This window comes from Musca autumnalis, unplaced genomic scaffold (genome assembly GCF_047663935.1).
Source record: "Musca autumnalis isolate F117 unplaced genomic scaffold, ASM4766393v1 scaffold_1, whole genome shotgun sequence".
Classification (NCBI taxonomy): domain Eukaryota; kingdom Metazoa; phylum Arthropoda; class Insecta; order Diptera; family Muscidae; genus Musca; species Musca autumnalis.
Window position 1 is genome coordinate 276,666,614 of NW_027411644.1, and position 26,937 is coordinate 276,693,550.

General features: G+C 35.7%; 1 protein-coding gene across 9 annotated transcripts in view; it reads right to left on the bottom strand.

The window, feature by feature from the left end:
• LOC141389562 (uncharacterized) overlaps nt 1-26,937 on the bottom strand; it is a 112,970-nt gene that overhangs the window by 52,815 nt on the left and 33,218 nt on the right. Inside the window, exon 1 of one of the 9 annotated variants that reach the window (XM_073961260.1) lies at nt 15,991-16,865. The exons of the other annotated variants lie outside the window; for them this stretch is intronic. The gene's annotated coding sequence lies outside the window, so the exon portion shown is untranslated. Of the gene's footprint in view, nt 1-15,990; nt 16,866-26,937 lie in introns of those variants that run through there. 9 annotated transcript variants of the gene reach the window in all.

Consider the following 26,937-nt stretch of genomic DNA (forward strand, 5'->3'; position numbering starts at 1 on the left):
GTGCAAAACACTGTACTTTTTCAACTGCCCTGCCTACTACTCAACTATACACCAGTAGATTTGTGGTTACATTTCATCGAAACAGCCACATTCCTAGAAAAGGAGATAGACTCAGGGCCTGATTAAGTACAAAAACGAACTTACAAACATATCATATGCTGTTACAACAACAACAACAACATCGCTTGTAAAGAGCGCGTTTTACGGGTTTAGTTTTTTTCGGTGGCAATTCCATACTTCTTGAGATAACGACTGATAAATAACCAATGTAACCGAAACTTTGCACATCTTGATTTTTTTTTCTAAAGTACACCAAGTTGTAAGAAGGACTATATGGGAGAACTCGATCGTGTACCTCCCTTGCAAAATTTCAAAATGTTCGCTTAATTAAAGTTTAAGGGCTGTTCGAGAGCCTTTCTGACATTTTTACCAAAGGTCCCGTTTACAGCGGTATAATATTTTTTCCGTGGGCAAGTCCATGCTTCCTTGACGTAGTAGGACAACAGCTCAAAAAAATCTTACGGTGACCAACAAAAATGGCTTGGTGGCCACGATAACTTTCGAAAAATGTGACTGGCCTTGGTCCAACCTAAGCAAATCGTAATATTTCTTCCTTTGTGGTCCCGTTTGCAGCGATACAATATTTTTTCCGTGGGCAAGCCAATGCTTCCTGACGTAGTAGGACAACAGCTCAAAAAAATCTTACGGTGACCTACAAAAATGGCTTGGTGGCCATGATAATTTTCGAAATAGGGATACGCAGTAAAATGCAATAATCGGTTTTTCGATTATACGGTTTTCGTGAAAAACTTAAAGCTCCATTTTCGGTTAGTCGATTATTTGAGACTGTACTAAAAGTCGAGTTTCGATTATTCGTTAACCGCGTAAAACCGATCATAATCGAATATAATCCACAATTTTCGTTGATGCAATCTGTGATGTACATATGTACAAAAAAGTACCGTCCATTACGCGGTTTTAGCACACCCAATACGAGTAGTCAAGTACGACTTACGATTAATAGTCGACTACGAATAATAATAGACTACGACTAATGGTCGACTACGAATAATAGTTGACTCCGACTTTTGAGATTAAGAATAATCGATTTTACGGTTTTCGCACAGTCAATAGTCGACTACGATTTTTAGAGATTTTACGGCTAATAACCGATTAATCGATTAACCGAAATCGGTTTTACGTATCCCTATTTCGAAAATTGTGACTGGCCTTGGTCCAACCTAAGCAAATCGTAATATTTCTCTCGAAATTAAATCAAGTTCTAAAATTGTCCATATCGGACAACTTCTTCCGGTGTCTCCCTCACAAAAGTTCGAAATTTTTGATTGAGTGCAGTTTAAGGGTTGTTAGAGGATTGATTAGAATTTTATATCTACAATAATATCTTGTGTTTCTGATTACAACGATATTTTTTTTCGTGGACAAGTCCATGCTTCATGATATAATGACCCAAAAGCTCTATAGAGCCTACACTGAAGTATAAAGTGGCAGATGGGCACTATAGAGTGCTCCTGAACTAACTTTAAATGAAAGGAGGTTACACCTGGGAAGTTTTTGCGTATTCTGAAAATACAATGTTCATAGATGAGAACAAACAAGTAAAAAAACATTAAGTTCGGCCGGGCCGAACTTTTCATACCCTCCACCATAAAATATTCATTCCTGTCCCCAACTTTAAGTGAGTACGTTAAAATGTCAGATAATGTACATAAAATGCTTCATTCGGGAGGCCCTTTTATATGGTGCCTATATCTAACTATGTATGTTGACAATTTTTGGTGGGCTAGAAATTGGGAGGTACCGTTATATAGGGGTTATAATAAAACATGGACCTACGTTGACAGTTTTTGATGGGAGCCTTTAATGTCAAATAACTCCTAATTCGGTTAAAAATCCTCAAAATATCGAAAATCGGTACATAACGTGGGAACCACAAATGTCATTAACAGCTAGTTCGGAGGTATCTGGGCTATACGAAAATATGAACTTAAATGAACAATTTTTGTTGCAGAATTTTTGTTGACTTTTAAATTTCAAATTACAGAAAGTTCGTCCAAAAAATTAGGCTAAGGTACGGAAAATCAGGAGGTTTGTTTTGGGGCTATACAAAAACATGGACCTACGTTCGGTTAAACATTTTAAGTAAAATCATCAAAGTACCGAAAATCGGGAAGTATCGTTATATTGTGGCTATGTTGAAAATTGTTGATGCAGATGTGTGGTGACCACTACAACCTTCAAATGTCAAATTACAGTTAGTTCTGTTAAAAATTGTAGCTAAAATTGACAAATTACTGAAAATTGGGAGGTATCGTTATATGGGAGCTATATCCGAACATGGACCTATGTTGACAATTTTTGATGGAGAGGTGTTGTGACCACTAAGAACTTCAAATGTCAAATTACTGCTACTTCGGTTTAATATTGTAGCTAAAATCATCAAATTACTGAAAATCGGGAGGTACCGTTATATGGGGGCTTTCTTGACAATTTTTGGTGGAGAGTTGTGGTGACCACTAAGAATTTCAAATGTCAAATGTTCAAATTACGAATAATTCGGTTAAAACTTGTTGGTAAAATTCTCAAAATACCTGAAATCGGGCGGTAACTTTATATGGGGCCTATTTCAAAACATGTACCTATGTCCACTAGTTATATAAGTTTATTGACATTTAAGAACCCTAAATGTCAATTGATAGCTAAATCGGTCTGAAAATGTAGATAAAAACGTCAAAATGCCGTATATCGGGGGTACCGTTATATGGGGGCTATACCAAAACGTGGACCTAGGTCCACAACTTTTGTTATATAAGTTTAGTTACACTTAAGAACCCTAAATGTCAAATTATAGCTATATCGGTCTGAAAATGTAGCTAAAAACGTCAAAATACCGTAAATCGGGGGGTACCGTTATATGGGGGCTATACCAAAACGTGGACCTATGTCCACAATTTTTGTCACATAAGTTCATTGACATTTACGAACTTCAAATGTCAAATTATAGCTAAATCGGTCTGAGAATGTAGCTAAAACCGTCAAAATACCGTAAATCGGGGGTACCGTTATATGGGGGCTATACCAAACCGTGGACCTATGTCCACAACTTTTGTTATATATATTTAGTGACACTTAAGAACCCTAAATGTCAAATTATAGCCAGATCGGTCTGAGAATGTAGCTAAAATCGTCAAAATACCGTTAATCGCGGGTTACCGTTATATGGGGGCTATACCAAAACGTGGACCTATGTCCACAATTTTTGTTATATAAGTTTATTGACATTTAAGAACCCTAAATGTCAAATTATAGCTACATCGGTCTGAAAATGTACCTAAAAACGTCAAAATACCGCAAATCGGGGGTACCGTTATTTGGGGGGCTATACCAAAACGTGGACCTATGTCCACAACTTCTAATATATAAGTTTATTAACACTTAAGAACCCTAAATGTCAAATTATAGCTACATCGGTCTGATAATGTAGCTAAAAACGTCAAAATACCGTATATTGGGGGGTACCGTTATATAGTGGCTATACCAAAACGTGGACCTATGTCCACAACTTTTGTTATATATGTTTATTGATACTGAAGAACCCTAAATGTCAAATTATAGCTAAATTGGTCTGAAAATGTAGCTAAAAACGTCAAAATACCGTAAATCGGGGGGTACCGTTATATGGGGCCTATACCAAAACGTGGACCTATGGCCACAACTTTTGTTATATAAGTTTATTGATACTTAAGATCCCTAAATGTCAAATATAGCTAAATCGGTCTAAAAATGTAGCTAAAAACGTCAAAATACCGCAAATCGGGGGGTACCGTTATATGGGGGCTATACCAAAATGTGGACCGATATAGCCCATCATCGAACTTGACCTGCCTGCAAACAAAAGACGCATTTTCCCAAAATTTCAGCGTCCTATCTCCATTTTTGTGGATGCTAGAGTGATTACCACAGACGGACGGACGGACGGACGGACGTGCTCAGATCGACTTAGAATTTTACCCTGATCAAGAATATATATACTTTATAGGGTCGCAAATGAGTATTTCAATGCGTTACAAACGGAAAAACAAACTTAATATACCCTCCATACTATGGTGGAGGGTATAAAAACAAAAAATCGTCGGTGGAAGTTTTAAATAAACCACGGTCAAAGGTCACATTTTTAGGGTTTTTTTGGTTTTGTAATCAAAATGGGGCTAAAGAAAATGTGGTAGCAGCGTATAGTTCTTGATATATATTTTCTAATTCGTTGGCCATCTAAATTATTCACAGTGTTTTTTTTATAGAATGTATAATACAGGCACAAAGAAATCTGGTAATAATTCGTATTCGTTATTTTAAAGCAGGATAATTAAGGAATGAAATTGGATATATCTTCATATGTATATTCGACAATCAAGTATTAGTGTAGGTGAAAGAAGTTCTACCTGTTTTCAACCTAATCAAATCTATAAAAATATATATTTCATTTGAATCATGTTTTTAATTTCTTTTCACATATCACTATATCAATAACAATTTAATTTGGAATGCATAACATAGAGCTGAAATTAAACGGAACAGACATTTCCGATAATCTCATAAAGAAATTAAAAATTCACATACAGTTTTTGCAATGACAATATACACAAATCACAACTCAACATATTAAACAAAACAAAAATAAATGAAGGTGTGTTTGGAAGTGGGTAATTTATACCGAAAAATCCATAATTTATAAAATGCTAAGATCTGCATACTAATGATTGAGTTGAACAAGTTTTAATCAATTCTGGTTCTAAAAGAAGGTTATTATTTTGTTTTCAAAAAATTTCACATTCATTCATACGATTTTGTGACATTTCAAAGTAATTAGTTCTTAACAAAGAACAACAAATACAAGTGAAAGTTCTAAAATTGAATTTGTTCAAATCTTAAATTATAAAATACTCAACTCAAATAGCCGTGCAATTATTAACATGTGGATTTTTGATTAGTATAATGTACAAATGTATGTAATGCATGTGTGTGTGCAAATAATTATTTTAAATTTTATTCCACTTGATTACATTTTTAATGAATTACAAATGAAAACGTTTAAATTGTTTGATTATTTCTCATTGATTGTTTAAGATAACATTTCAAGTTGTCTTAATGAGGCCCAAATGTTTGTTCTTAATTACTAATTTGAATGAAATAAAACTATTTCCCCCCTTTCCTTCATCTTTATCATGTTTAACGGTAATAATAATCAACGCATCATAAATAACAATTATTAATATTTCTTTTTCTAAATAAATAAAAATTTAAATTGATTGCAGCTGCATTAATTGAAATTCTAAGTTCCATATATGTACAACAAGACATGTATGTAAATATGTAGGTCGGTGGGTGTAAATGCGTTATAGTAACTGTTATAAGTTAAATATAAATAAATTGTTAAATTTATGTTAAATGCATTCCAGTGAATAATTTTGAAATGAGAAGAAATGGCCAAATAAGTTACAAAGAAAATGTTTCAATTATTCATTAATGCAATCATGCAGACAAGCTACACACTCATTCTAATTGAAATCAAAAATGTCAATGTCACTAATTGGGTACATTTTGTCATTGATATGTATGTATAACTAGCAGACCCCGGTCCGCTTTGCTGGTCCGTCATAATGAGTTTTAATGACAACTTTTTATGGACTTGATGCTTCAGAATTCACAAATAGGTATTTCCAATTTCACTTCTTCTGTCCATTGTCAAACCGAGGAGGATTTTAAATGTATCAACAGATTTTGTGTGTAACCTTTCTTTTCCTTTACGGTCTTTGTCGGTTTTTTTCGCCCACTGATGCTGTTTAGGATTTATTATCGTCCATGTCCTCTGTCTTTATCTTAAAGCGATCTAATTATAAAAGTTAAAAGAATGGTAAAGTCGAATTCTCCCGCTTATTGAGACTTATGTGTATTAGTTTTACATGGCTGATGGACGGTTCAACCTCACCATTTAAGAAAATTTTTAACTACATCGTTCTTCTTGATCGGCGGCGCAATCACAGTTGTCTCGAAAATAAATTTGCAAGTCGATGCACTCATAAGTTTAGCAAATATATCGATTATAAAACAAATATAAATTTGTCTACAAATATATACATACATATATAGCATTTTGGACCACGGGACATTCCTGAACATATTCTGAAAATTTCAAAAAATTAAGTTCAGTAGTTTTGGAAAAATAATGTACATATTGAAAAGTGTGGACGAGGTCATCAGCTTTCAAGATAAAACATATTTAAAAAAGTGGGTGTGGTCCGGTATACTTATACCCTCAGCATTTATGCTATCGAGGGTATATACACTTTCATACGTGCAAAATGAGCCCCCAAGTATGTTTGGACGAAATGTGTTCCAGAAAATTTGGAGTTGATTTAGCCATGTCCGTCCTTCTGTCTGTCTGGCTGGAGCGCACAATAACTATCGAACGGATCAACCGATTCGGTCCAAAATTTGACTTTCGTAATATTTTGTCCAAACTTAGTTTAAGCTCGAAGATGGGTTACATCGGTCCACTCCTTCCGGTACCTACCCCACAAATGTTCGGAAAATTTGTGCGCATGATAACTCTTAAAGGGCGTAACCGATTTGGTCCATACTTTGCGCATGGTGAAATTTCTACCAGACTTAGATGAGGTTCTAATATGGACTCAATCGGTCCACTCCTTCGGGTACCTCCCACACAAAATTTCGGATAAGTTCAGTTTAGGACCTCCTATCGAATCGCTTTTTCGATTTTTGTTTAAGCAACATGTATTCACTACCCTCCATACGACGATATAAGTTTCATCAGGGGCAAGTCCATACTTCATGAGAAAATAGTTTGAAAATTGCGAAAAACCCCTATTACACCGTGTGAGCGGTTGGCGCGCAAGAAAACTTTCGAACGGATCGGCCGATTCGGTCTAAAATTTGGCTTTCGTAATATTTTGCCCAACTTACTTTAAGTTCGAAGATAAGTCATATCAGTTTACTTCTTCAGGTACCTCCCCACAAAAGTTCAAAAATGTTCGGAAAAATTGTACGCACGATAACTCTTGAAGGGAGTGACTGATTTGGTCCATACTTTACACATACTAATATATCTAACATATACAGGTCAGGTTCGAATATGGACTACATTTGTCCACTCCTTCGGGTACCTCCCACACAAAATTTCGGATAAATTCAGTTTAAGATCTGCTCTCGAATCACTTTGATTTTTATTGAAGGAACTTTCATTCGCTCCCTCAATTACGACAGTAAAAGTTTTTTTCAGGGCCAAGTCCATACTACATCTGTGGCACCATATATAGTGGCTGGAGAGCTCGAACCGAATAATGCGTTCATCCACAATTTGGATATCGTAATATTTCTTTGAATATTAGATTAAATTCGAAGGTGGTGCTTATAGGTCCACTCCTTCCGTTACCTCCCCTACAAAAGTTCGAAAATATTCACTAAAATGGTAAGCGCGATATCTCATAAACGTAGCTAACGATATTGTCCAAACTTTGGATCTCTAAATATTTTGTCCAAACTTAGTTTATGTTCAAATGCAAGCCCTATCGATCCAATCCTTGGGGTAACGACCCACACAAATGTTCAACATTTTTGTGTGGTTAAGGGTCTTTCGAGGATCCCTTGGACATTTTTACCGAAGGTTTTCCTAGTGGCCCTGTTTACAGCGATATTATGTTTATCGTAGGCAAGTATGGCACAAAAGCCCTATCTATCGATATCCCCCGCAAAATTTTAATTCAATCCCTATTTTTGTCGGTTCATACGCCCAAAATTAAAAAAAAAAAAACCCTAAATACACAACATTTTTTGTGGGAAAATGCGTTTAAGTCCACACAGGCTGAGGGTATATCTCTGTCGGCAAAGCCGACTGATACTTTTTTACTTGTTTTGCCTCAAATATGTACCTAGGGTACACACAACTTCATTGCCTACCAAAATGTATGCTGAAACCGAAATATATCGTCACCATAAATGCCGGAAGACGTAACCGACATGAAAATCGAAATTCGTTTTTTGGTGGAATCTGATACACAAAGCTAAAATACATGCTCTGGCAAGCTTTTCAAGCTTCTACGTTCCAAAACAACGATGCTATTCAAGAAATGGCATTTCGGAAAATGGGATAATATTGCCGATTTTGTTCTAATGGAGGATCTCAAAACTAAGCACTTCAGCGGTTTTGGTTTCACTACTAATTCCCCTTCGTATATGATCGATAATATCCTATATACTGCCTTCTAAGATTAATATTCCATAAAACAGTTTTTAATTTTATAACGTTTTTTGCTTCTCCTGTAAAGTTTTATTTTTGTGGGTTACGTCTTCCGGCATTTATGGTGACGATATATAACAACGGCAAATATTGAGCTTTTGCTGCAAATTTGAAAATTGAAAAAAGTAAAATTTTCTTTCCATAAAAACCTAAATTGGATTACGACGGCATTTGATTTTATTCATAAAGATATGGCTTTTTTAAATATGGCAAAGGGAAGTACCCCGCCCCCTTCGAAATTTTCCCGGGGGACATTCCTGTACATTCCTTGAAAATTTTAGGTAAATCGGTTCAGTAGTTTCGTAGATGTAACATATTTTAAAATGTGAGTTTGGTTAAGTCTTTGGACCCTAAAAAAGTAGGTAAGGTCGGAGGCACAACCACAATTGCCTCTTAAATTAATTTCCAAACCGATACATTCGAAATTGTTGTAAATATAGCATTTTCAAAGTAATAGAATATAGGGGAAGTACCTCTCGCCTTGAAAATTGAACAAAGTGGGCGTGGTTAAATTTTCTTTGCATAAAATCCTAAGTCGGGTTAATGCGAACATTTCACAAAAATAATTATCCAAATCGGTCCAGACGTTTTCAACTGATGCCATTACCAACGAACGACATTTGATTTTTATTTATAATGATAATTTGAAGTTCAAATTTTGAATGAAATGTTTTGAATACACCTTAACAAGTATGCAAAGCCGACACAGCTAAATACCCACAGTATATGACTGCACAAAAAATTAGGAGTGAAGTACCTACATGGTCTAAGAACAGATCGCTAATACCAAAAAAAAATAAATAGCATTTTCGTAGCTGACAAAAAAGTTTCAAAAAAGATGGTATTTGTTTGCTGACAGACGCAATCATCACAGTCTGCACCAACAAAAACAAAAATATATTGCAAATCCCACGGCAGCGGGTTCTATCGTACCGGATAGAGCCGAAACAACAGTGTTTCGGCCAGCGGCTGCCAACCCACCATCAAATCTATGATTGTACGTAGGTGTCCATGCTGCTACAACAACAAAATATATTGCAAGAATACCACTTTGGTACATTATTGTAAGAAGTATTGAGAATAAAATTATATTATAATTATAGTCCGGTCAAAATAGACATTGAAATAGCAAAAATTCCCACAAAGCTGAATTTTGGTGGAGAGCTAGGGTTGGCCATTAGAAGCAACGTCCTAAAAGTCCCCATCGATCCCATGTGTGCAAAAAAAGTTATTCGGGGTCAAAGGTCAAATTTTGGGACTTTTTTTGGTTTTTTGGCCATAACTCAGAAACTATATGTTTTTTTCTTTTCGATGCAAAGAAGATTTTTGTAGACTACAAAATTTTCTATAAAAATGATCTTTGAACCACTGACATTGGACCTACGGTTCTTGAGATATGAGTCACGCAATATAGAAACTTTAAGTAATTTTACGGCACCTGTGTGTTAGTTGACCTGTCGCGATTATTTTACACTTATTTCGAAAACGGTAGAACCTACCAAAAAGTGTTTAAGAAAAAAGTTTTTTATTTCAATATTTCCTACAAGTTTGCTCCTCACGATGTCCGCATATCAGTCACCGTTCCAAAGATACAAGCCAATCAATACACAATATGCACACATTACTACGGCACCTAAGAGGAAATTGACATGAGACAGTTGTTTTTCATTTGCTTCGAAAACGCTTGTTTCGATTAAAAAGTGACTAAAGAAGACAAAATCGATTAGTTGTCAATGATAGCCATACCTAAAATTTTCTCAGCGACATTTTGCAGAACATTTTCAAACTGAAAAACGTCATCTTGTGGTACTTTTATAGCGGCTCTTAAAATAAAGAACGAAAAGGAAATTGAAGGAAGCGAGTTAGAAGGTCGAAGTGCTTTACGAAAATAATCCTCATTGGATTTGACTACAGACATGTCATCTCAAAAATAAGCTAAAGCAACAGTGAACAAAGATATAACGCTAATTCCTGATGCCTTACAGGGTCTCTAGCAAAAACTTCATCACGCCATAACGCGGAAGTTCGACTCACGGCGGATCTGTCCTTCGGGGTTCTTAATATACTCGCCAAGGGCTTTCACCACCAAAAGGAATTATCTCTTCCCCAGATGTTCACCTCCATTTTGTTGCACAGTGTTATAAACCTCCAAGAGGAAGAAGAAATAGAAGAAGAGTTTATCGTAGAAGGATATGATTAGAACTAAAATATATATACTAAACTTTAAAATTGTCACAAAAGATAGTGGAGTAGGCCTATAGAGGAAACCACATTAAAAAAAAAACGCGCCGAGTGCACTACCTCACAGGTGGTGTGGAAATGTGTGCATATCATGATTTGATTGACTCGTATCTCAAGAACAATAGCTTTTATGTAGAAGCAGTAAAGACCATAATTGTAGAGAATTTTCTATTCTACAACTTTTTCTTTAGTCACTTTTTAATCGAACCAAGCGTTTTCGAAGCAAATGAAAAACAACTGTCTCATGTCAATTTCCTCTTAGGTGCCGTAGTAATGTGTGCATATTGTGTATTGATTGGCTTGTATCTTTGGAACGGTGACTGATATGCGGACATCGTGAGGAGCAAACTTGTAGGAAATATTGTAATAAAAAACTTTTTCCTTAAACACTTTTTGGTAGGTTCTACCGTTTTCGAAATAAGTGTAAAATAATCGCGACAGGTCAACTAACACACAGGTGCCGTAAAATTACTTAAAGTTTCTATATTGCGTGACTCATATCTCAAGAACCGTAGGTCCTATGTCAGTGGTTCAAAGATCATTTTCATAGAAAATTTTGTAGTCTACAATTCTCTTCTATGCATCGAAAAGAAAAAACATATAGTTTCTGAGTTATGACCAAAAAACCAAAAAAAGTCCCAAAATTTGACCTTTGACCCCGAATAACTTTTTTTGCACACATGGGATCGATGGGGACTTTTAGGACGTTGCTTCTAATGGTCAACCCTAGCTCTCCACCAAAATTCAGCTTTGTGGGAATTTTTGCTATTTCCCCCTTATACGCATGTCTATTTTTACCGGACTATTATGGAAGTTATTCCTTTCGATTCTTATAGTGGCTATAAACTAAAGAAATTTACATGACATAGACGTATTGTTTTTAAATTAAGAAAGTGTCTGCCAAAGTAGAAGCCTTATCACGACATACGAAGTTGGGGAAGACTCGGATGAAATCCATTCTTAATTTGGTACCTGAAAAAAAAACATACTGTATCAGGCCTCCTAAGTAAGCAAATAATCCTGTGAGCCACATCACAAATTTAAACACCATCTTCTGCGAGGGTTTTTTGGTCATAGAGACGGATATGTCATAAATTTGTTATTTGTGGTTAAATAACTTAAAAATTCTTGCAGGAAATATATATGTATATTTTACAATTTAAATGTTCACAATGCACCATTACAAGTGATGCAAGAATGTTATGAACATCTGCTTGTGGACAGATGTACATTTTATGTTATTTTCGTAGGCACTTGTTTTAAGTAATAAAATATGTTAACAACTACTTCTATCTGTCAAGTGTAGCAGATGAGAAATATATGAAAATACTATTACAGTCACTTGGGTGACATGGGGGATGAAAGATACCGTTCTAATCTACTTTTACATTCTTGAGACCAAAATTTAAATTTGATTTCCTCTTTGTTTATCGATTTGTTTAAGTTATTGAAAAAAACTAAACTGGTGATAAAGTATCAGACGACTTTGCTGACAGAGATATACGCTCAACCTGTAATGTAATGAAAAGAAGCACACCCAATAAGGTTTGTTTTTTTTTTCCAAAACATCACCTTTGTAATAAGTACTACTAGAACTATACGAAATCTATCTATTCTTAGGCTTTTAAACTTTTGTGGGAAGTTACCGGAAGAAGTGGACCGATATAGTTATAATATGAGCTGCGAGGATATGTCCCTAAACTGCACATTTGCGAAAATTGTTGAAAATTTTGTGTGGGAGGTACCATAAGGTGTTGCCTGATATAGTCCATATTCGAGCATATTTTACGTGTGAAAGAAATATTACGATGCGCAAAGATTGGATCTGCCAATCACTCTTCCAATTATATCGATTTAAACAAGACCACAACAAATACTTTCGGTAAAAATTTGCAATCGATCCTCGAACAGTCTTTAAACTGCAGTTAAGCAAAAATGTTCAGATTTTGTGAGGAAGGTACCCGAAGATGTTTTCCAATATAGTCCATCTTGAAAATAAATGTACATTTGGAAGATATGTTACGATGCGCAAAGTTTTGGCCAAATCTTATACTCAATTCGTAAGCTTTTGTGCTCATCATTCAGTTGAGTTTATGCAGGCACAGTTATTTAGAGGTTTTGGGACATTATCCCAGGAAGTATGAACTTTTCCCGAAAAATTAAACAGCGAGCACAACCAGCTGCAAAAAGATTCATGACGATCCGAGAAGAGTTCCTAAACAATTTTGAAATTTTGTGTGGCAGATACCGATATTACGATGTGAAAATTTGAACCAAATCGGTTATTCCCTTTGAAAGTTCTCGAAAGCACCATTTTAGCAAAAATTTTAGAACTTTTTTGGGGAGGTATCCGAAGCAGTGGATAGCCAGTTAGCCAGGATAAATCGACTTCAATTTGTAAAAACATAATTCGGAAGTTCAAATAATTTCTTTCAGAAATTTCGCTTTTATTTTTAAGCAATTAAGAAAGTATCAGTCAGCTGTGCTGACGGAGATATACCCTCAACCACTGAAATATTCGTCGGAGACCCTATAAAATTATATATTGTTTTGTTGCTATAGGTCCACGTTTTAATATAACCCCATAGAATTGTAGCGGTATTTTCAAGGTTTTAGCCTCATTACCACACCGAGATGGTTGAAATGTCATACTTAGACTTCGTTGGGAGCGCTGAACTTACCCTCAGAAATTTGTATCTATAGGTCCACGTTATGATATAGCCCACTCATGGAACGGTACCTTCCGATTTTCGGTATTTACAAGGTTTTAGCCTCTTTATCACACCGAAATGGCTTAAAATTTGTATTTAGTCTTCGTGAGGAGCATTAAACTTTTCCCCATAAATATTTTGCTGTAGATGCCATAGAACTGTAACGCGGATTTTCAGTATTTTCAAGGTTTTAGTCTCATTATGACACCGATTAGGCTAACATTTCGAATTTAGTATTCGTTGGGAGCATTCAGCTTTCCCCCAGAAATTGGTTGCTATAGGTCCACGTTTTGATATAGCCCCCATAGAACTGCAACGACCGACTTTTGGCATTTTCAAGCCGTTCGCCTCTTTATCACAGCGAATTATCTCAATCGTATTTAGTATTTTTCCATATTTTACACCGAAACGAAACATTCCTAAAGAGGGCTTTCGGTACAGATTCACGATTTAATATAGCCCCCATGTAACCGTACCGCCCGACCTTTTGTGTTTCGTGGGTTCCTTGTGACATTTTCGGGCCGAATACTGAGCAATGTTTCGAAACGGACGCCGCACGGTGGTTCAGAAATTGATTTTCCTGGTCAAAAATTAAAATTTTGTTTTGTCTAAGATATTTAATTTCTATATGGGATTCGATAGTAAACATATTGAAACTAAGGAAAAAAAATTAGGTCAAAATATTGGAAGGTGTAGGCGTGGGTTGCCACTAAAGACGAACATTTTTCCCATTTTTGGGAAATACGTAATTTTTTGCAAATTTCTGGAGAAAGAAGTAGCTATTTCTCGGAAACTATAACAGATATTGTGTTCATTGTTTTTTGTAAGGTAGGTATTATTGTGGCCTTTAAAAATCGTTTTAATAAATTACCGTAACGTTTACACTACATTAGCTATTTTATTTTTCCTCAGGTGCTAAATTTTATGAAATTGCAAATTTAGTGGACTAGAACTTTTGTGGAACAACATGAAACAATGTTCGCTTTTCACAGAAATATGCCCGAGAGTCTCCACTTTCAGTTTATATGTATATACTTTTATAAATTTATTGAAATTACATGGGTAAAAATGTGTGTTTTTTCCATACCGTTTCCAATATGAATTACAGCTTTTTTACACAAATGGAAATGTTTGTGAGTATACGAGTTATATAAGTTTTATTTATACGAGTTTTATAAGTTTTATGAAAACCCAAAGATTATTTTTTTTTTAATTTTTAGAAAAATTAAAATTTTTTGTAATTTTTTTTAAATTTATGAAAAAAAATTTTCGAATTTTTTTTTAGTTTTTTGGTACTTTTATAGTTTATTTATTGGCGTTTGACCATCTTTAATAAATAGGAAGATATAAAAAAAAAAAAAACACAAAAGCACTGATATTTTGATGAAAAATAGTAAAAAATTCAAAAGTTTAACTTTGACCTTAAGTTTCTCTGCAACTAACAGACCGCTTATAATTCATCTGAAAGCTGATAACACTATCAGTCTAACAAAAAAAAAATTATGAAATTATCTCTATCCGTTCAAAAGTTACAGAATTTCACCAGGGTGCCTATTCTGTAACTTTCTAACAACTTTACTCATTGTTTATTTTACAACAACTTCATTTGTTTGTTTTGCAGTTGTTACAAAAACAAAAGAAATTTTAACAACTTTTTAATCGATAAAAGTTACAGAATAGGCCCACAGGAAAAACGATTCTAAACCACTGTGCGCCGTGCGGATCCTACGTTGCTTTAATTCAACTCATGGTAAAGAAAGTTTTGTTCTATAGAAGTTCTTTTATATCCACCTAACAAAAATAGTATACGAACTTTTGGACCAAAAACAACTTATTATCCCTCCACACATTCTAGGTCCTCCAAAGCTGATATAATTCTATTTTTTTAGAGATCATCTACATAAATGATGTGGTCTTAAGATTACCATTTCTTCTAAGCCATTTACTCAAAAGTGACTAAAGTTGTATTTTTCGATGATATCCATCTCTCAACTATATGTATTGTTGATTGGAACATACATATTATCAAGGGGGACTAAAATGTCGTCCAGTGGCAACACTCGGATCGGTTTAAAATTTTTACCAAACGTAGATATTTTTAATCTACCTAATCACAACAAAATATAGTTTTCCGGGGGAAGTTCATACTACCAGAGATGTGGGAATAAGTCTCGTTTAGGGGCAACACTCGAATCGGACTGAAATGTTTAGCATATGTACCCTTATTACAACGATATGCATATCGAGATATAAGTATTGACATTTGGGAAATGTTTTATTTTAACACTATTAACTGTTTATGGGTACTGAAATTGTTGGATGGGGTTGAAATTTTCACCATATGTAATCCTTGGTAACCTGTTCACGACGGAAAGTCCATACATCCCCAAATATGGGTTCTTGACCAATGACTACCTGTCCATTCAAGACGTGCCCCTAAACTACACTTGTTCCAGTTTAGGTAGACCTGTCACCTCCAAACTTGGAAGAAGGGGCTTAGAAGTCAATTCCGCGTTCGGCTCCATGAACACACCTAACCACCTAACAACAATTATGTACCAACTTTTGAAAGACAAACAACAAATTATCCCTCCCTCCACATAGTAGGTCCACCAAATCTGTTCTAATTCTGCGCTACACATTTGTAGACAATAACCCAAATGATGTGATCTTATTATGATCACATTCTTCTCAACCACTTACCTTAACAATTAAGCTTTTTGATAATTAATTCGTCACTTTTTGAACTTGGGGCAGCCGCACACTTAAAAATCTTTTTTGTATTATTCAGACATTCAAAAAGATTTATTAGCAGCGCACATTTAAAAGACGAAGAAGATGAGGGAACAGACAGCTAGCTAGTGTCTGCTATCTAGCTGCAGATATGCGGTCTTTGTACTTTTTATGATGTTGCTCGGTTCAGGATGGTTTATTTTGTTTGTAACAAAAACGAAAAAAATTGCTGACATTAATTTTTTTTGATTCAGCTGTTCTTGTTTTCTTAATTTCTTTTACCACACAAGAGGCGAGACAATAATAACAACAAAGATGATATAGAATAAAGTAGAAAACTCTTTTTTGTGATGAATTTGAATTTCTTTTAAATGGATTTTTTATTCACAATGATGAAATTTTGAATTTTTTTACAATGACACTGTTCACTCAGTCATTCACTCACTCGTATAACACAAATCTTACAAAACTGAAACATTTCCACTTCATAATAATCGTAACAATCGTATGGTTTTGAATTTTGTTAAGCTTGAGGCATAATAATAGATGACTTCTAGGTTTTGAAATTTGTAAAATAACAGTTTTCTTTTTTGTTATGTTTTTGAATTTTACAACCGCCTCCACTTCTTCACTGTTACAGACGACGAATGACTATTGTTGTGTGTTGTTATTTATGTTGTTGTCGTATTACCGCACGAGAAACTATTCAAAATATTTAGCTTTAGTTTTATGCTCCGTTGCATTTGTGTAACTCAAAGAAGGAGATTCGCGTTTAAACTTGGTATAAAATTCATGACGTAAACCCGTGAACAGCCAACAGCTGAATGACACCAGCAGCCGTTTGTAGTGGCAACAGCTACACTAGCACTGCAGCCAGCCGCCGTTGCCACCACCACCACCGGCATCACCGTCAACGTCGCCATCCCACCGTCAGTAAAAGCAGTTAAGAAAGCAAAACGATCAGTCATCATCAGCGTAAACAACACAGTGGAACGAACCACATAGGAAAAAACAAGGGAAAAATCGAAAATTCTCTGTAAAAGGCCTGGCTAAAAAGGTGCAACAACTGATAGAAACGCAGACAGACAGACAAAGTAACAGATGATAGGTATTTCGAGAAGAGAAAAGGAACAACAGCACATGACACACCACATACGTATCACAGGCGCACACACACCGACCAAACGCTGGTGATGATAAATGACCATAAGAAATTGAAGGTATGTACTAAAGACAGAAGGCAAGGGTAGGGAAAACTAATTTGTAAGCGCATACATAGTTTTCCCCGTCAACATCTTGTTCTCCAAGAATTTCTCTCAAACGGACAAAGGAAAAACGCAGCAGCACACAATATACGCTAATGCTGCTGCTGATAGCGAGCAACCTTTTTGATAGACCTCAGCAAAAAACAATAACAAAAAGGTTACACAGGCGCATTATAAAATTAATATAAGGTGGATTCTGGCACGACAACCCTTATGTGGTGGTATAAATGGAAACCCAAATGTGATACGCACACACACATACAGGCAACCGCTGTCATATAACGCCTTTCTTTGTCAGGCAGCAACCAACCTAATCTCGTTTTAAGAAAAAGAAGGTCATTGAACACACTAGGCCAAAATTATTCTGCGTGATAAATTCGCGGCAGCAGCAGAAGCAACAACAACAACTAAAGATAATAAAAATAATGCATCCATTCATAGTGCGCAGCACTTTAAAAGGATGAGGAAGATGAAAGTGAGAGGACCATTTTACCTAACAGCAGGGATGGAAATTTGTCATTTACAACGAGAATGGAACATTTTTTATTATTCCTTTTCAAACAAGGGTAGCGTAGCGCCCAACTACAAAAAATAAAATGCTTCAAAACATTTCGAAAGCGAAATTTTCTTGGATAAACTAAGATATTATCGAGCAAGAAGTGAAAGTTTCTGTGGCAATACTCAGATCGAAAATTTTCCGGTTTTTGTTTTATTTAGCACCAATACACAGATTCTATTCAAACTCTAACTCGTGCCAATCGGTCAACAAATGGAACTAAACTCCTTAAAAACCCTTATATGGGGGCTATACCAAAACATGGACCTACATACATATGTTGACAATTTTCGGTAGAGAAATTTTGTGACCACTGGAAACCACCAATGGCAAATAACAGGTAGTTTGGTCAATAAATGTAGAAATCCTTCTCAAAACACCTAAAATCGGCAGGTACGTTTATATGGGAGCCACCAACGTACACAGAAATTTATTTCGGGGGCCCACTATACAAATATGACTTTTTGGAAGCAAAATGTTCCAAAAGTGTTTGAAAAATGTTCAATTCTGGAGGGAACCGGGCCCAACTCATGTTGATGTCATTCGCTTCTTTTGTGGCAACCAGGCATTTTAGTCGGAGCTTTTTGGTCATAATGTCAGAAAGCATGGACACTTGCCCATAAAACATTATATCGTTTTAAACAGAATCACACTTCTTACTATAAAAATTTCAAAACTATCCACGCACAACCCATAAACTGTACTAAAGTAAACTGAACCTTTAAGAGGAGGTTATCCGAAGGTGTTTTCTGACATAGACCTTCTTGAACTTGATGTATGTTTGAAAGAAATTTTATGATGTGCAAAGTTTCGGTCAAATCGTATACCCAATTCCTAAGTTATAGTGTTCATCGGTTGTTCCTAAGTTGACAAATGTGAAAAATTTTGACGGCTGCACCATCCCGAAAGTGGTTGAGCCAATATTACTCGGGTTTCTAGTAGCACCTGACGTTCGTCATGTACTCCAAGAACCGCATTCACATCATAGTTTTTTACTATATTTGCGACTGTACTTGTGTGAATCCTATTCACACCTGCCTAAAGGGGAGTACACACTATCATTCAAAACTGACAGTCAACGTACTTTTAGGACAATTTTCCGGCAAATAACAACTTGTATTTAGCTAAAAACGTTTGAAATACAATATATACGGTATTATTTAGAGATTACCAAAGAAAATTTTCAGTTAGGCTTTGATATTCACGAAATAGACCTCGATGACTGTCAGTTTTGCTTGTCAATGTGTACTATACTTAATAGGCCTGCTGATCTAGAAGTTCTACGTTGTCCCTCCTGACATGCCTAGATGGGGAAGACCCATCCACCATACGGCGATTAGGATGACGATGATAACGAGTTACAGCTCATTTACTACGAGTTTGAGTCTATGAAGCACTAAAACCCTTTAAATCATGCTTGATCTTGCAGAGAAATTTAGCACTGATATCTAATTAGCTGTTTGCGAAATATGCTCCAAGTAGTTATTTTAGTTTTTGTGTAATAATCTTTTTAAGTTGGGAAGTCAAATTTCAATCGCCAAATTAAAACAGGGTTTTCTCTAAACTAGATTTTTTGAGATGTGTCACTCTTTGAGTAAATCAGCGATATGTCTTACTTCGTCTGCTCCGATAGTCCACTGATGGCATGAGAAGGCATGCTGTTGTAGTTCTCGGGGGGATTTGACAGGTTTGCACTAACGATTCAATAAAAATTCGAGCACCACCTCGGATCTTTCAGCGCAAAGTCGCCAAACAAGACTGAGGTCCTATCTTCCTTGGTATCCAGGAATCGAAAGTGACTTAATCTTTGTCCATAATTCACTTATTCCAGCTCCAATGTTCCACCGACCAACCTATTATGTTCCAGTTTCAGCTCTCTGGGCTTACTAGGGTTGGTTCGACGAAGCTCATTTGCATCGTCGGGAAATTTGATCTCACTTTGGGTATGCGGCAGGTATATAGTGAGCGGCTGCGGCTGTGATGCAGATGCCCCGGAACATCCTTTCTGCTAATTCTCTGAAGCGGTGATTGGTGAACTCTCTGAAACTAAACCAATTAAATTTCCAATGATTGATAAAAGTTTAGAGGTGAAGAAGACGGAGACTTCACATCGTGATGGAGGCAATTTTTCGGAGATGGTCTGACCCAAGAGAAACGACGGTGACGATGGTTACATCTGGCGAACTATGTAACTCTCCACTAATTCTGCTAGGATTGTCCTCATTGATCGTACAAAATCAGCCAGCGCTTTACCCATTATGGCCATTAACCACGAACAAATGCCACAACTCGTGATGAGCATTAATGCGATTATGTTGGGCCTATAACCAGGAGTAGAGCTTATCGGCATAATAGCAGTATTTTCAGTAAACATTTAAAAACTATCCTCGAACGAAATTTTTAATTTTTTGTGATGGAGCCTGGTACAATTACCCAGGTAGTGGCATCGTAAAATTTTGAATATGTTATGTCAAAATGTTCTTAATGTTGTTGGGGAAATTACAACAAAAATATTTTTTTATAAAGGGATTTAACTTTTCATATTCGAACAGCTGGTGTGATACCACTACCTGGGTAATTGTGCCATGTGAGGGAGAAACCCGAAGGTGATGTCGATATAGACCTTCTTGGGACTTGATGTCGTTTGACAAATATATTACGATGTACAAAAGTTGGATCAATGTAATTAACTCCATTCAAATTTAAGATGGTCATTGTACGATATTTTTTGAGCTTTTGGACCATTACGTATAGCGGATTACAAGGAGTATTTGTAGAAGACCTCAACGGAGTTTTCTATATATCAAAAATGTTCCTTTTTCCACATTTTCGACAAAATTTGAAATTCTCTGTTGGAGATTTCCGAAAGAGGGGACCTTTATAATCCATATTCTGCAGAAGACCTTTTATCTTCAGAAGACCATTTATTTGTAGAAGACAATAACGAGGCCTTCTATATGTAGAAGACTTTAAGGCTAAAAGGTTGAATACCTTTAGCAAGTCATATCTCTACTGAAGATCTTTAGTACGTATCCCATTTAGGACGTCTTATATTTGTGGAAAACTTTCAGGAGTTTTTCAGTCTCTTATACAGGCCAGACAGACCACCCATAGAACGAACAGTACCTCCCGATTTTCGCTATTTGGATTTAGTTTGGTATTTAGTCTTCGTAAGGTCTACAAAACTTTCTCACAAATATTGTCAGCGGTATCGCCCAATTTTCGGTATTTCCAGGATTTTAGCATCCTTATTCTACCGAAATGGCTCAAATTTGGTATATAGTCTTCTTTTGGGGACATAAGATACTTCTGCAGAGAATTGCCGGTACAGGTTCACGCTTTGATATAGACCTCATAAAACGGTACCTCTCGATAGTCGGAATTATGAAGTTTTTAGGGACAGTATTCAAACGATATTGCTGTTTTATTTTGGTATTTAGTTTCCCGATGGGGGTATAAAATATTCGACCCGGTCGAACGTAACGCCGTTTTTTGTTCTTGCATACACGCAGAAAAATATATGTTAGAAATTTGTTTGGATCCAAACAAATATTTGTTTGGGACTGGTTGCAAAAAAATATATGTTTGGATCGAAACATAATTTGTTTGTGTCCAAACAAATATATGTTTGCAACATTTTGTAACACATCACAATTGTATTTGTTTGAGTACTAACATATTTTTATGGGTGGTGGTGGTGTTGTATGCTTTGGTGGTGTGTATGCGGCCAAATACGTGTGTTTCGAGCTTTGTTGTTGGTAACCAACGTACAAAGCGAATGGATTGAATTATGTTATTTTTTCTTCAGTTTGCTAAATACAATCGTTGAGTAAAGTGAGTGAATAAATCAGTGTTTTGTGTTTTCTTAAAGAAATTGTGTTTTTAGTAAATTAAATGTCCAATACATTTTATAATTGAATCAAAAAGGTGATGTACCTGTACCTATTTATTACATTATATAATCATTTGATTCCAGATGCCGATTTCCCGCTGATGATTTCTACTTTAAGGAAGATGTGTTTTATTTCACAACGAGCGTCCAACGATGTTTCTATATATTTTTTCTTTTTAATAGTGTGACTATTTATAAATTATTTCATTCCGTTTTTATATACACTTTAAAAATGTGTGCCTCATCGAAATAATGGTTTTAGACCCCAAGTATGTTTGGACGAAATGTGTTTCAGACAATTTGGAGTTGATTTAGCAATGTCCGTCCGTCTGTCTGTCTGGCTGGTGCTAACTCTCGAACGATTCGGTTCAAATTTTGGCTTTCGTATTATTTTATCCAAACTTAGTTTAGGTTCGAAGATGAACTATATCGGTCCAGTCCTTCCGCTACCTCCAAAATATTCGGAAAATTTGTGGGAACGATAACTCTTGAAGGGAGTAACCGATTTGGTCCATACTTTGCACATCGTGAAATTTCTACCAGACTTAGATGTATATGGACTTAATCGGCCCACTCCTTCGGGTACCTCCCACACAAAATTTCGGATAAGTTCAGTTTAGGACCTGCTCTCGAATCGCTTTGATTTTTGTTGCAACAACTTGTATTCACTTCCGCTCATACGACGGTACAAGTTTCATCAGGGGCAAGGCCATACTTCCTGAGAAAATGGCCGGAAGGGTGCAAAAAGCCCTTATGACACCTTGTGTAAAAAAATTTGGCCTTCGTTATGTTTTATCAAAACATAGTTTAAATTCGAAGATGGGCTATATCGGTCCACTCCTTCAGGTACCTCCCCCACAAAACTTCAAAAATGTTCGGAAAAATTTTGCGCACGATAACTCTTGAAGGGAGTGACCGATGTAATCCATACTTTGCACATCCTAATATATCTACCAGATATAGATCAGGTTCGAATATGGACTATATTTGTCTACTACTTCTGGTACCTCTTACACGAAATTTCGGATAAGTTCACTTTAAGACCTGCTCTCGAATCACTTTGATTTTTGTTGAAGCGATTTGCATTCTCTACCTCCATTACGACGGTAAAAGTTTTTTTCAGGGGCAAGTCCATATTTCTTGGGAAAAAGCCCGAAAGGCGGTCGGAGAACACGATAACTACCAAACTGTTCAACCGATTTGGTCCAACATTTCGTCTTCGTCATAATATATCCAAACTTATTTTCATGGGCAATACCGGTCCACAACTATCGGTACTTCTCCCCAATATTTAAAAAATGTCACTAAAATGCTAGGACGATGTCACTTGAATGGGGCAACCAATTTGTTCCAAACTTTGGATATTTTATTAAAATTTAGTTTAACTTCTAAAATGACCCATATCGGTCCTCCCTAAGGGTACTTGCCCTACAAAAGTTCAACATTTGTGTCTTAGTGCAGTTAATTCCTAATCCACATTTTTGTCGGCAAGTTCAAATGTCCAAAAAAGGGCCACAAAATTCTGAAGAGACCTTAAATACATTCGATCTGTCAGGAGGTAAAAGTTTCGCTTCACATTGGCTGAGGGTATATATCTGTCGGCAAAGCCGACTGACACTTTTTTACTTGTTCTTTTATTAAGTTCTGTTATGTATTTCTTTGGCATTTTTTATGTACCTATGTGTCTGTTGTTGCTTTTATGTTTTGTATTTCTATGCATTTCAGTAAACCACCACCATTTATAAAGGTGTGTATATGTTAGAGATAGCCAGTGAGCGCTTACTGAGAGCAAGTGAGCATACAGTTTAATGTGTTTTACATTGAAATTTACGCTCCCTTGCTCGCAGTAAGTGCCCACTGGTGCATGCGTTTTTTTTTTTTGCGGCTTTTGGGCTTGTTGTTTGTATACAACCATAAATTTGACTAGTGGCAAACGAATATATGTTTGCTGCAAAATATGTTTGGGACATATGTTAGAGAGGTTTTTTTCCTCCGTGTACAAAACAGATGTGCAGAGTTTGTTAGCTGTTGTCCAGGAACTTGGGTTTTCATTTAATTTCATTGAGATGTTTGTGCTATTATTCGGATGATATCAGACAAAGAAGCCAAATTGCAAGTGAAAAAGAAAACCCGAAGAACCCTTACAAACACCCGTTAGTAGGCAGCTTACAGACATATCGGCTGTGGGAGTGGCTTTTCTGTCATCGAACTTTAATTTCTCAAATGCAATGCGTTTTTTACAGAGACTAATATTTGTCAGTTCAGTAGTGGAATTCTGTAATACATTTTTTGAGTTACCGACAAAAATCGATAAAATAAAACGCAAACTTATGAATGAAAAGTATCAAAAAAATTTTACAACATTGTTGATATCGGCTGGATATAGCGACAGCTTTATTTTGGTTGTTAACATACCAAAAAATTTCGTTAATTACCGAAATTATAGGAATTTTAATTTTACCGCTTTTTGTCGTTAAGTCAAAAAATGAGTTACAGAATTCCACTACAGTGTGTATAACTTCCGTAACACACTCTTCTTAGCGCAGCGTTTTGAAGTTATGAGTTTGGCTCTGAACGCCAACATCTTCATATACAGTTTGACAAGTAATTGTTTTCAAACTGAGAAAACGAACACTTTTCATGCATTAATTACTAAAAAATTACAAATAGTTGTGATAAAAATGTCGGGTTTCTTGCAAAAATTAGTTGGTCGACTTATTTAAGACCAAATTGAATGAATAAATAAAAAATTAACCCGCTTAGTTCAACAATAATAACCAAAAGAATAATTAACATGTAATGCAAGGTGCCAAGAAAATGTTTTCAAAATGTAATTAAGGTTCCAAAATACCCCATGTTTTCGGTAAATGCTTACAAATCATGACATTTTATGAGTTTCATTCTTAACAAGGATTAGTTGCTAACAAGTATCAGCAATATTAGGCATGGGATATCCCCACTAAGAGGGTTACCATATGGACCAAGTTGGTATGAGCTCATATTGCATGTAAACAATGTCCTATAGGTCTCAAGCCGAGAATATCTAAAAACTAAGAAATTTTATGAGTATTTTGGTTTACCAAGATGGTATGACATGAATTACAATGAATATTACCTACAGCAGAACTCGATCAGGAGGGTTGCCAGATCGACTAAAAATGTACCAGGTCTTAATAACAGTAAACTGTACCTCCTAGGCCCACAATTAGATCTTAAAAGTGGTTTATTTAACTGTTATTTAATTTAGGGATAAGGATATTCAATAAAAGAAACGAAAATATAACCAAGAAGTACAAAAATCGGCTAGAAATGCATATGGAAAATATTGCTAAATTATACTAAGCCTGCTACAGACATCCAATTTTATCTATTAACAGCCAGATTGAGGAATTCCCGTAAGTTTTTTGGCTTTGATGGTATACCATGGTAACACTGTTGCATTATTTCCCCGTCACTTAGAAATTATTGTCACAGTATTACTTCACAGTACACGAAATGTCTCCAGTAGGTCATAGTAAGCATTTGCGAAAATTGTAGAAATCTGTACCCCACAAATTTCTAAGGAATATTAGTCTCCAAATGTGCTATTTTCGACTGTTTCATGAAATATTCTTATCTCTTAATAAATTTTGAGTTGAATGAACCATTTGTAGGCTGTGGTTGTGGGCCTAGTTGGTCCCTTTTACTGTTAATAAGACCTGGTACTTTTTTAGTCGATCTGGCAACCCTCCTGATCGAGCTATTCTGTATGCAATATTTATTGTAATAGATGGAAGTCCATCCTGGTGAACTAAATATACACATAAAATCTCTTAGTTTTCAGATATTCCCGGTTTGAGACCTATAGGACATCGTTTACATGTAATACGATCTGGTACCCCCTTGGTCCATATGGTACCCTCTTAGTGGGGATATTCCATGCCTAATATTGTTGATACTTGTTAGCAACTAATCGTTGTTAAGAATAAAAATCATAAAATGTCATGATTTTTAAGTATTTACCGAAAACATGGGGTATTTTGGAACCTCAATTACATTTTGAAAACATTTTCTTGGCACCTTGCATTACATGTTAATTACTCTTTTGGTTATTATTGTTGAACTAAGCGGGTTAGTTTTTTATTTATCCATTAATTTTGGTCTTAAATAAGTCGACCAACTAATTTTTGCAAAAAACCCGACATTTTTATCACAACTATTTGTCATTTTTTAGTAATTAATGCATGAAAAGTGTTCGTTTCCTCAGTTTGAAAACAATTACTTGTCAAACTGTATTTCAGTCACAGAAATTGGTGGTTGTGTGTGTTCGAATCTTCGCTTTCCTTTTTCACTTGCAATAAATTTTTCATGTCATTAAGCTCAACTCCAACGAGAAAATTATCAAAAATTATCTTCGCCCTAACAGGCAAAATTTAAAATAATAAAATATAATAATGTTAAAATAAATGTTCTGAATTCTTCGCACACCACATCCCTTTTTCTCTCGTTTCATATGGCCAGCCAGTGACTAAATTTTTAAGTTATTTCCTTCCCATAATGACTTTAAAATTATATCTATAGAAAGGAATCCTCTGGAGGAAAAATCCTTTATCCGGAAATCACTTATTTCATAGAAAATACCAAATATTTCCCATCCCTGACGGATAGAGATGGAGAGAGAACAAACAACACATGTTAACTTTCTTCCCTTTCCGCTCGATATACGCAGCATATCCGCTCACACACATGGTTCACATGAATGTGAGTGAGCGTGGCGTAAAATTTGCAAAAGAAAAATTCTCAAAACAAAACAAAAATCCAAGAAAGTCTGTCTGCAGCACATGTGTTACGACGACAAGATGCCACGGTTATCTTAAAATCTGGCAAAATGTACATACACCCCATACACACACTACCCAACATGCATTACCCTGTAGGAAATGTCAATAGTGAATCTATACTGACTTACTACTGACATTGTCAACAGTACTACTGACAAACTGTAGACAACTAATGTAATTTCCTATAGACATTTTGTATGAACGTGTCATTCGAAAGTCAGTACTGACAATGGAACTAGTATGTCAATAGTAAGTCAGTAGTTCCTGAGGAACCATGTGTTGACATTGGAGGTAGTGAGTCAGTATAGACATTGGAGGTAGTAAGTCAGTATAGACATTGGAGGTAGTAAGTCAGTATAGACATTGGAGGTAGTGAGTCAGTAT